Raw genomic sequence first — 12,240 nt, 5'->3', positions numbered from 1 at the left:
AGCTGCAGTCTTAAATCTCTGAAGAATGAGTCATCCTCACTGCCTCAGGACTAAGAAAGCTGTGAAATCAATTCCATATGCTATAATTATAAAGCGTGCATTTCACTATCATATCTAATCTTGCACATAGCACACTTCCTCCTCTACACTCTCTATCTCGTTGTCTTTTTGTCTCTCTCTGACTGGTTTTTCCTCATTTTGCTCTCGGGCAGTGATACACCTTAATTTGCTTTCTGATAACTTCCTGTGAGTAAAACAACATAAACATTCATTATAGAATAACAAACAATTCCAGTCTAGAAATCTCAGGAAGAGGCTTACTATGTGTGAAGAGCAACAACCGGCCAGTAATACTTGGATGTTTATGGTAGTTATCATGAACAGGAAGTCATGTGGTCAAACCTCTAAGGACCAATCTCGTATGTATATGCGTAATTAAGATAAGCATAAAAAAAACCTACAGGAAGTCTCTCTCTCTCTCTCTCTCTCTCTCTCTCTCTCTCTCTCTCTCTCTCTCTCTCTCTCTCTCTCTCTCTCTCTCTCTCTCTCTCATGGCCTGACCTCTCTCATTATTCTCAGTGTCTTAAGAATTGTTTTGAAGTTTTTGCCATCTCAAAAGCCGAAATAAACGCTGAACGTTACTGTCCTATCATTACAATCGGTGTAGAATGCTGTTTTATCATTTCTGTTATCAGTCTTAGCTAGGTGGCTGGATGTGGTTACTCTCTCAGACACATGAAGTTTGTCTCAGAAGAATTGTTTCAAATGAACAGCGATACCTGGGTTTCCTTAAACCTTTTAAAGATTTTGTGCTTTTTAACGACTTCCTGCATTTTGCATGTTTACATTCTTGCCCATGCAAAAAATATAGACACACATATCCACTTGTATACACATGCACACATTCAATTATGCGTTTTATTGCTGATACAGTGATAGGAAAGTTACGTTAAATCACTTCCTCTTGTACGGACAGTGACTGAATATTGTTATGATTTATTATTTTTTCATTTGACTAAATGTATTATTAATAGTGTGTAGTGAAGAGCATAACATCATTATAAACTGACTGTAAAGTGGTGTGCAATATTTCTAATTTTGCACTAATCTTCATGTAACATTCTGCTACAAAATATATTTTTGAAAGAGATGGTTATTGTTTATTAATATTTTCTTTCAGTTCTAATATGACATACTAGGTACAATGAATGAGTGATGCCAAAAGAGCTACTCAGTAATGCATTAAAATGGTTAAAATTAAGTATATAAATGTATTAAAAAAAACTTACCATATCAGAATCTAAAGACATTTTGATTAGTAATGATAATAATTAATATCAATAGTTTAATTTTTTTTTTTTTTTGAGAACTAATTTGATTATTGGAAGAACATATTTCCACCAGTAGTTTATATTTCCGCCAAAATATAAATATGTTAATATAAATATGTTTTAATACAATATGACATCTAATTAAATGAATGAATGAATGAATGCATTTATAAAACAAGTTATTTTTCAGAATTCTAAACAAAACTGATCCACTTACAATGATATGCTAATAATAATAATTTAAGGGTCTCTTATACAAAGAGACAAACAAATGTTTGTTTATATATCATGGTGGGGATTTTTTTTTACTTCCATTGCTGAGCTATGATATTTTCTACTTACTCTACCTAAAATGTCTGTTTATTAAGCCGTTATCCTTCCCTTACTGTACATTAAGTACAAGTTTAGCAAATTTCTTGGAGACATTTGGTCGCCAAAATGTAAGCAAAACCTGAGCCACACACACACCATGACAGATTCTACTATACTCTGTATGAATGGGTGATGAGTGCTGCTTGGCTGTTCTGTGGTCACATGACTCTAGAGTGGGCGTGGCTGTGAGTCCAGCTGGTGTTGCAGGCTGACTCGGGCACAGAGAAAGAGGGACAGAAAGAGAGATAAAGAGCTACTAAACGAAGGGTGAGTCACTATCTGCTGTCCATGTTTACTTCTGTTAAAACAGACTTTCTCTGCGTGAGTTTTATATCTCTTTCCAAAGTCTCATTCAGAGAGGCTATAATGCTTTTACAGAGCTACAGACTGCGTGACGTGCGTGCGCGCGCGTATGTATGTGTGTGTGTTGCTGCATGCACAAGTTTCCCAGGTGTCCTAACTGTGTTCTTGCCAGTGAGGAAAGGAAGCAAGTGAGAGAGAAAGAGTAGAGGAGGTTTTGGCTAGCGTTTGTGGGATTTTGTACTGTGTTTTAAGACCTCTTTCTCTTGTTTGTCTGTGCATTAAAACAGATGATAAGCTCAGTGAACCCCTCCTTTACTTTTCTTCCACCCCCCCTCCCTTTCTCCCCGCCTCCTGGCCCTGTCCTTTCTTTGTGTGGGGTGTGTGTCATCACTGCTCTCAGTTTCTACCATCAGACATTTTTGATCCGTTCTTTTAATTAGCCTAGTTTACATTGGGCCCAGCATCCCACATGTGTCAGCTGTTGACATTCGCTCTGAGTTTTTTTTTATACCCAATCACCAATTATTTTAATGGCTTCCTATGTTCATTCTCTTATTTTTGTGTTGCATGACAATATAGTTTCTGTTGTTTAATTGTTATCATTAACATGTAAGTTAATGGACCTGTTTGTATTCAGCACAGATCTGTTCTGTTCCACTGTTTAACTTCTCATGCCATTTGTCAGTGTCAGATTACTTCCAGTCATTTTTTTTTTTTTACAGTAACAGAAGTTAGCAATCTTTCAAGCACATCGATCTTTCAGGTGTGTTTGCGCTTCGTTATAAACCCATTACAAATACTTCTGTCATCTTCAGTTACATCAACAAGGTTATATGATATGTTCAGCAGAGTTCCTTTTTCAGATAAAACTCAACTTCCTTATATATCGACCCAATTATTAAACAGAAAATCCTTCCACATCTGTAGAACAGCTGCCCTTCAACCTTTTTCTTGCTATACCGGTAATATATTATTACACTACAGCTGTTTTCCTTCTTTTTCGAATCTTTAACCTATTTTGTAACATCATAACACACATCTAATGGTGTTTGAATACCCACAATTGAATATTTGTCATGCTCCAAATGTAAAGAGGTACTTTGAGGTAGCCAGTTGGGGGTTAACTTTATTAGGCACTGTAATTACTTTTTATGGTACATTACATGGGTTAAATCTCAATGTAAGAATGATTGGTTCTAAAAATGATGTTAAAATTAAAGATAATCTGTTGTTGAACACTGTTGTTGATTATTTACATGCGTGATAAGGAGTGCATGCGGAAAATGAGAATGCTTTTGTCCCACCATACCATATCACATTTGTCTAAGATTGGCCATCAGTTTTATTAATGTTTTGGACATGTTCAAATGTGTAAAGCCTCAACATTTATGTTCAGTTTCCTATTTTGTTCTTAGTGGTAGACCGATAGGCCTATATATTGACAGGCTGATTCATTAACCAATATTTGCCTGGTTTGGGTTTGTCAGCTTTGGATGATAAACGGGCCTGCTTGGTACTTCTTCAAATGAATAAAAGAGGTATTCCAAGGTGTAATAACAAGGTTTTAATTAATAATACGCACAGTTTAAATATATATATATATAATTTAAAATTTAACAATTGCTGAAATGAACATTTTTCACTATATATACAGTAGTCAACATTTGAAGTGGATTAAAACAGTTCATCAAAGTTGTCCTAAAACAAAAATGGGTATTGTTCAAAATTCATGTATAACTTTGATGAAAGGTTTTGATCCACTTCAAATGATGACTAGCCTACTGTATATATATAGGCTATATATATGTATATGTATGTGAAAAATAACTTAATAAGTGTTCATTTCAGCAATTGTGCATGCATCTTGCAGTAGGGCTGCACAATTAATCGAATTTCTAATCGCGATTACGATTATGGATGCAACGATTACGTAATCGTTCAAAGCCGCGATTACAAAAAAAAAAAAATCCACTCTGCCTGCATTTAGAGCATGTTATGTTATGAGAGGCGAATCACAACTACTTCAGAAAACCCAGCACAATAGGAACTACCAGGCAGTGACGTATGTGTACGGTGAAATAAAATGTATTTCACCTCAGAAAAACGGACGTTCCTGTCATGTCAGCCGTTATACTGTACTCATAGCGCACACTCTTCAATTGCACGCGCAAAGGCGGAGGCGCGCGCCGTGTATCGCTTCACTGTATATAAAGTGCAAAGGAAACTACGAGCATGCAACGTTGTTACGTTGTAAATTAGTAAGTCATGAAATAAAAGTAAAATACCAATAAATCACGTTACTGGTACGTCGTGTGTTAGCTGAGAAGGATTTGCATGCAGGTATGATTTTCATTCTATTCACCAGGAGCAGTTTCCATGTTTCATTAACAGTTCTTGTTAGTATTGTGTATTCACCATGGTAACTGTCGTTTCAATATTAACCCCAAAATGCCAATAGCTTTAGCATAGGCCTAATGTTTATTTATTAGTAGTCTTTACTATTAGTCATATTCTAACAATTTATGTCTATGTTAAGTAAAGGGGGACAGTACTTGTGTGTGTGTTCACAATTTTTAAGTAAACATGTATAATAATATGCCTATATATATAGGCTATATTCAATGTAAATTGTGATAATCGCAATTAATAATCGCAATTACAATTTCAAGGGAATAATCGGCAATTATGATTTTTGTCATAATCGTGCAGCCCTATCTTGCAGTCATTAGGCCTATATTAAATTGGCTTTTTTTACCACCTTGATCTCTAGAATTCACATCAACGATTAAAAAAACACAACGGGTTAGATTTATAGCATCTGGATAGTGGCATTAATGGTAAACTATTTAGAAAATTGATGTAGTTACAAATATTTGGATTGACTACCAAGTCTGCCCCTCTCTGTGGCTTCATTTTAATATGCCTGGTTTCATATAAAAGTCAGATATTCATTAAGCGTCAGATTAAACATTTACATTAAAGTGCCGTAAATATGCATTGATTTCCTTGTCACTGATCTGAATAAAAATGCCATTTAGCTATTTGTGATCATCAAATCATCATTTGTGATTGTAATCATTTTTCACATGGCTCTTTTGGTTCTCTGCAATTTTGCTTGCCTACAGCACTCACACTGGCTTATTTTTCCTTACTAGAAGATTCTCTGTAAAAAACTATATTTTAACACCCTTCGTCACCATCTGCTTGTGGCATGTAATGGCAAAGGTTGAATTCTCAAGGGACGAGCAGAATGAAAGATGAGGCCTCCAGTAGCATTCTTCATGCTGAGCACCAGAGTTCAGTCTACAGATCAACACTGAGTAGTTTACATATTCATCTGGCTTTTAACAGGAGTTTTGAGGTAAACTAGCTGTACACAGCTCAAAACAGATGGAAAAGAGAATGTCCTAAATACATGCCTATTGCCTAGCTCTTGGTTTGTTCTGTGGAGTATCTCATCCGGGGTCTGACATGGTTGTGCATTGGCAGCTTTATAGTGTTTGATGCATGCTGTCACAAATATAAATTGGATTACAGTACACTTCTGGTTGTTTCAGGTGCCCTTGAAAGAAACATTCTGTTTCCAAAAGATTATTAGATAGGCTTGGGCTTATTTAGAATTCCACAAGGATTGGTGGAACATTATACACATCATTTTTAAAAATTAATTTAATCAATTTACAACAAAAGCAGCAAAATATTATTAGCAATAAATGCCTCCCCCAAGCCCCTAACCATTCATCCCATTATGCCAGTCAACAAAGAGGAAAAACAACAACTGAATTTTAAAATTCAAAGTTAACTTCTTTGTTCAACAAATACCATTATTATATAAAATGCTAGCCCAAACCCACCATATAATACCTACAAAAATGGCAGGTTTCCCAGAAATTTCATGCTTACTTTTCTTTATATTTAATGCACTGTTAAGTCATCTTTTGTGCTATCACCATCCCATATTGTATTGTCAGCATTTGGAATTGTTCCATTCTGGAATACTGAATAGATCTACTATGGTGAAGTATATCAACCTAATTGCCAATTTAGTGTATAGAACATGACTTGAAGGGCTTCTGTCCAATTATTCTCAGAGCTCTCCAGTTCATTATAAACACACACAAAGTTTTACATAAATTGTGATAGTTCACTAGATTTTGTTCCTTGTAATGTGATTGTCTGTTCTAATGAGACTTGAGGTCAATGTTTCACTCTTTTGTCTGATGCATCTGGTGAACACATGAAGCATGTGAAGATCATCCGTGTCTTCCAGCTGGTGCTTTTTACACGAAAGTTTCTAGAAATGCTCCATGTAACTCAAGGCTCCATATATCTGCTTCAGTCAAAGAGAGACATAAAACTTTATTACCGCTTCCTCCTTCAACTTCATCCTGGATCTGTGGAAATGGCCTCTTGTGCTTTCCTACTGGTTGTCTAGATCTAGCTATACACACCGCATAGTTTCATACAGTTATTCAGAGTGGACTGAGTGTCACAAATTTAGGATTTGCAATCAAAATGTATGAACTCGAAAAGATCATTCTTCTGCCATGAGGAATTTTTCCCATCGGACCACATCTGTGGGAACTTGTGTTTAAAATGTGCAATAGATAATTCAGCATTAGTTCTGCCTGACTTTCCTTGCATGTATTATGGATGGTTATTTTTGCATTCACATAATATCTCTGAACCATGATATATTTGTTTGCTGGTTTGGGAGTTTCCTGAAATGTCTTCAGTGTGGTATCAAAATAAGGTGGTATAATTTCCTTCCTCCTTTATTGTGTCATTCTTTCTCTTTTCAGTAAGAACAGCCTTAGCAGCATTTACATTCTTAGCCTAGCATAACCGAGACACGTTTAAATACACATTTAGGGCAACTGTCAGGTCTACTAGGCTTCATTGGCTGTTGACACTAATTGTTAGTTGTACAAATGCTTTTCATTCAACTGACTTTTGAATGTCTGTTGCCAGACCAAAGTCCAGTCACAGGGGCCAATATACTCTAAACACGGGCAAATTCCCAACTGTTCTGGGTCAGAATGAAGACGGAATTAAATTGTATGTCGTTTGTGAGGAATGAATTGTTAGATGGCCTTGTTTCAGTGTTTGTCTTGTTTTTCTGTGGCTATATGGTTTCTGTACAGGGTTGGATCAGCTTCAGAAGGGGGACACACAAACTCTTGCATTCTTAAAGTGAAAACAGGAAATCAACCATGTCAGATTTTCGACTGAGAGTGAGAGAGTTCTCTGTGGTTTTACATGTCTTGGAGAACTCAATGGAAACATGAGATCTGTGGAGTTCTGAGCTATAGTTGGGGATTGTGTGGTTCTAAATGTTGTAATTTTCAGAGAGGACAAACCCGGTCATACTTCTAGATGTACCTGATGCATGTACATACTGTGGTCTTTGACCAAACTGCAAAATACAATATTAAATGTTCCAACTGACAAACTATTCAAAATTTCTATTTGAACAGCTTCATAAAGAAGTGACATAAAATAAAAGGCAATCTGATCAATTCTATAACAAGACATTACATGAGAAACATAAATGTGACATTTAGCAAAAGCAGAATGTGCATGCAAATTTGCTTGCATGAGTGTGCATGGACACACTTTAGCGGTAGACCCTATTTCCTGTTTGTTAGAACACTGACACATGCTAGTGAAAAATATAGGCCACAAACTTTGCATGAGAGACAGGATAACTGCCACTGAAGCTACATCTTTTCGAAACTGACTTGTATTGTTTTCTGTAAAGAGAGTTTATGGTTTAAGAGCTGTGAAGATTGAGATTGACTGACTGAGATTATGGTCTTGTGTATTGGAGTCCACAGAGTGGGGTGATCATGCCTAGAGCTCTTATGTTGCATGTGGCATACAGGGTCTGTGTCAAATCTGTGTCATCACCATATTATTCTTGGCTTTAAATATGTTATGGTGTAGGTTTTTGTCCCGCAATTTGTGACCTATAAGAAACAAAGCTTTTTTTTGCATGTCTCTCTTTTGCTATGCCATATACAGTATACAGTATAAATCCCATAAACGGGCATGTTTATTCAGGTCCATACAGATTTGATGATTTAAAGGTGCAGTATATAATATTGACAGCGGTTGAAATGGGTACTGCAGTCCAAATTCAAAATATTGGAGAGAGTTGTTTCTCCCGCCCCCTTCTCCTCAAGACTCGACACTTACGCGGGTTGCCAGATTGAGGACACGCAACGAGCGAGCACACTTACACACTGTAAATTGATGAGTTGATTTATTCTTGTTTTAATATGCTCCCGTTAATATAGATTTTTAGATGAATGGCCTAGGCTTTTTAGGTTGGATGGAATCTGTGATCTCTGACCCAGTTAAGCCCCTTTCACACAGCGTGTTGATCCTGGGAAATTGACGTAAAATTTGCTAGAGTGCCTTCTGTGTGAACGCAAACACGTCCAGGGATTGATGCCGGGATTGATGCCGGGATGGGGACCTAGTAACATTGCCGTGATCAGTCCTGGAACAAAACAAACAAAACACTTTTCACTTTTGTTTTTGTGTGAACAAAAGCCAAGACCAATGCGCTGAAGCTGAGATCGTTCGACGTTTACATTACACATCACATCCTGACATCACTTGTCTTTACGGGATCTTTACGGGATGTGTGTGAACACACTCACAGATTCCGGAAAATCACTGGCAGTGTGATAGAACCAAAATCCGTCGAATAATACGGATAAATCAAAAATACTATTGGGTAAATTGGCAGTGGGCTGAAACTCCGACCAAAACAAAAACAGACATTCCGACACGGAACGGAATGCACATTTCAAAGTAGAATAACTGGCTGAAGTATTGTTTTTTAGAGAAACAAGTATGTGAACTTAGCACATTTCCTAAATATATACAGACACCATATGGTAGTTCTCTTACGAGAGGTTCTCTCGTATTGCGTAAGTTGCTTACGCTACGGGTAAAGTCATATTTTCTCGAGATATGAAGCCAAAAAATTATCCTTAATTTTTATAATCTTGTCAACGCAGTGCAGCAGCAGGCAGACCTAGAGCAGGCTATCTAGTGTGCTCATTGGCTGCCCTGCGGCAACTGCAGCAGCCTACCACTGAGCCTGGCGTGACGTCACGCGTCACAGCCCGTCAGAAGGGGCGTGGTTTAGCGCAGGGGTTTTCAAACTTTTTGTGTGTGTGGACCACTATTTGTAATCAAGAATTTTCGCGGACCACCTCATAATACACATAATAAAATATGTCTACACAGAGTCCTACCTGAATTAATCTGCACCTCTAAATAGGCTTACTAGCTCTAAAACTATCATTGGTCATCACATCAGTAGCCTACAACAGGCTTGTTAAAAGAAAGTTTACTGCACACAACGGCTACCACATATTTAATTTATTTATTTACTCAAGCGCCCGAGGGCATAATCAGGTTCATTTGAACAACAGGCTTATTTCCATAGCAATGGAGTATGAAATCTATACAGTAATAAGAACAATGGAATATAGTCAACATTTTAAAACATTTGGCGATTTTAGGGAATTATTAATCTTCAGTTTTACAAGTCCTCAAAAAGTGAGTTTGTCCACTTAACAGCACATCCGCAAAACTTTCGCGTCAGAGACCCGTGTTCGAATCCCGGATCGGGCGGCAGATACAATTATGCTGTTTCCTTCTCCGAGCTCGCGGCCAGCTTTCTTACATACAGAAAGCGAACCCACCTCTCGCACCCTCCCGCTAGCATGATGGTGCTCGAGTATTATGAGCGTCTAAACATATGAGTCTTCAAGGCATTTCGCTCTGTCAGTCCCCCTCAAAAAAAGGCGACTGCAGATGTGTATTTTGTAGCCAACGAGCGCGTTGTACAAACTCGCTCGCCTGCACCCAAACACCGTTTTTACGGCACCCCAGAGAAATCTCATAGGCAGAGAAATCTCGAAAGAGTATAATGTGGTGTTATGAGTGTAGAAAATGTGCCCACGTCCCAGTGTTCACTCCTACATACAAGCACGATCTCCCTGGTGTCTCTCACAGAGCTCACTCTCATAAAGCGGGCACGCGCCGCTCGAGTGTTAAGTGTAGGAAATGTGCCCACGATCCCGTGCCCACACCTACCCACTGCCCGCTCTGTCACACGGTTGTCCCGGGGTTCAGATCCTCTAAAACTCCCAAACACTGGCCGTGTTGCGAACGTAAGCCCTGTGCCCGCTCACGAGCGTGCGCACTTACCAATAAACACGCTACCCCCGACGCTGCTTTCGCATCACGGGTTTCTCGCCACAAAATGTTCTCCGTCCACAGCAACCGAGCCATTAAGTGCTGCCCAGCCAGTCACCGCTATCAGCGAGCCTCCGTATTCGAGCACCGGCGGCGCGTGCGCCGCCCCATCTCCTCTGATACAGGTTCCCCATCCCGCGCAGTGCGGCGATCTGAACCCAGAGACCATTCGACCCCTAGCTATGCGTGCGAAAGCATGGTAAGCGATCCCGGGCGTGTCAGAATGGGTGCTGAATACTATAAAGCAGGGCTATCCGCTACAATTCGCTCGCCGTCCTCCCGCGCTTTGAGCACGGACCGAGACGAGAGTGAATACAGAAGTAGCTCACCTACTTCAAGCAGGAATAGCAAAGCTGCTGTGCTATAGAACAGGTGCACCCTTCTCTGAGCGAGACGGGCTTTTACAGCCGTTATTTCCTCGTGCCCAAGAAGGACGGAGCTCTCAGACCTATCTTAGATCTGAGATATTTGAACAAAGCTCTCAAGAGACGACCGTTCAAAATGATCACAACCAGACAAATCCTCGCGCAATTTCGCCCGAGGGACTGGTTTATTTCTCTCGATCTGAAAGATGCATATTTTCAGATTCAGATTTTACCCCGTCACAGGCCATTCTTGAGATTCACCTTCGACGGTCAGGTATATCAATACACCGTCCTGCCGTTCGGCCTGTCTTTAGCACCCCGTACATTCACGAAGTGCATGGACGTGGCCCTCGCTCCCCTGAGAAGACAGGGTATGCGGATCTTGAACTATCTGGACGACTGGCTGATACTAGCGCAGTCAGGGACAGAGCTTATGTCTCACAGAACAGCGCTTCTCAGCCATCTGGAAAGCCTGGGTCTCTCGGTCAACTGGACCAAGAGCTCATTACTGCCCCGTCAGTCAATTTCTTTCTGGGAATAGAACTGGATTCGGTGGCTATGACGGCCAGACAGTCAACGCAGCGCGGCGCTTTCCAGACGGGCAGTCGGGTCCCACTGAGAACGTCTCAGAAAATGTTGGGCCACATGGCCTCAGCTGCAGCTGTGCTCCAGCTGGGTTTACTGCGCATGCGCCCGCTACAACGCTGGCTGATAGCGCGAGTGCCTCACCGAGCCTGGACTGCCGGCGGCTCGTGAATCGGTGTGAATCAGGGCTGCGTTTCAGCCCTGCAGCCCTGGCTGGCGGCCGAATGGTACCACATGGGAGTGGCAATGGGAGTTGTCTCGCACCGGAAAGTGGTCTCGACAGACCTAGGTTGGGGGGCTCTCTTTGAGGGCAGACCGGTCTATGGCCTCTGGTCAGACCGGGAGAAACGCCTTCACATAAACTGTCTAGAGATGCTGCTGGTCGAGAATGCGCTGAAGCACTTCCTCCCATACCTGCGGGATCACCATGTACTAGTCCGCATGGACAATACGTCAGTGGTGTCCTACGTGAACCATCAGGGCGGTGTCAGATCCAAAATTCTCTGCGCCCTGGCGGAATGCCTCCTCGTTTGGGCTCAGCACCCACTGCGCTCGCTGAGAGCCGCGCACGTGCCCGGTCACCTGAACGATGGTCCAGACAGACTGTCCAGAGGCAATTTTCCCCCGGGGGAATGGTCTTTGCATCCCCAGACAGTCCAGTTACTATGGCGCCTTTTCGGCAAAGCGAAAGTCGACCTCTTTGCGTCAAAAGACAACGCTCACTGCCCAAGGTTCTTTCCAAAGAGCGAGGATGCGCTGGCCCAAGCCTGGCCCAAGCCTGGCCCAGCGGCCCGCTGTACGCTTTCCCCCCCGTCTCACTGTTGCCACAAGTCATCGGGAGAATCAGGGAAACGCGCCACTCGGTGCTCCTCATAGCCCCGCACTGGGAGAATCAAACGTGGTTCCCGGAGTTAATGCGGCTGGCAGACACAGCCCCATGGCCGATCCCGGTGAGAAGAGACCTCCTCTCTCAAGCCCGCGGCTCGATCTGGCATCCTCATCCA

At 41.0% G+C, this 12,240-nt stretch overlaps 2 protein-coding genes across 3 annotated transcripts in view; one reads left to right on the top strand and one right to left on the bottom strand.

The window, feature by feature from the left end:
• The window catches only part of stx8 (syntaxin 8), a 614,579-nt gene that overhangs the window by 529,971 nt on the left and 72,368 nt on the right, over positions 1-12,240 (bottom strand). The gene's annotated exons all lie outside the window — the stretch shown is intronic.
• Positions 1-12,240, top strand: part of septin9b (septin 9b) — an 83,447-nt gene that overhangs the window by 41,698 nt on the left and 29,509 nt on the right. The window contains exon 1 of one of the 2 annotated variants that reach the window (XM_084425810.1): positions 1,859-1,970. The exons of the other annotated variant lie outside the window; for it this stretch is intronic. The gene's annotated coding sequence lies outside the window, so the exon portion shown is untranslated. Of the gene's footprint in view, positions 1-1,858; positions 1,971-12,240 lie in introns of those variants that run through there. 2 annotated transcript variants of the gene reach the window in all.

The sequence above is a fragment of the Rutilus rutilus genome (genome assembly GCF_951802725.1).
Source record: "Rutilus rutilus genome assembly, chromosome: 12".
Classification (NCBI taxonomy): Eukaryota; Metazoa; Chordata; class Actinopteri; order Cypriniformes; family Leuciscidae; genus Rutilus; species Rutilus rutilus.
Note: the sequence above shows the minus strand (reverse complement) of the source record. Positions and strands in the feature narration are given on the sequence as shown.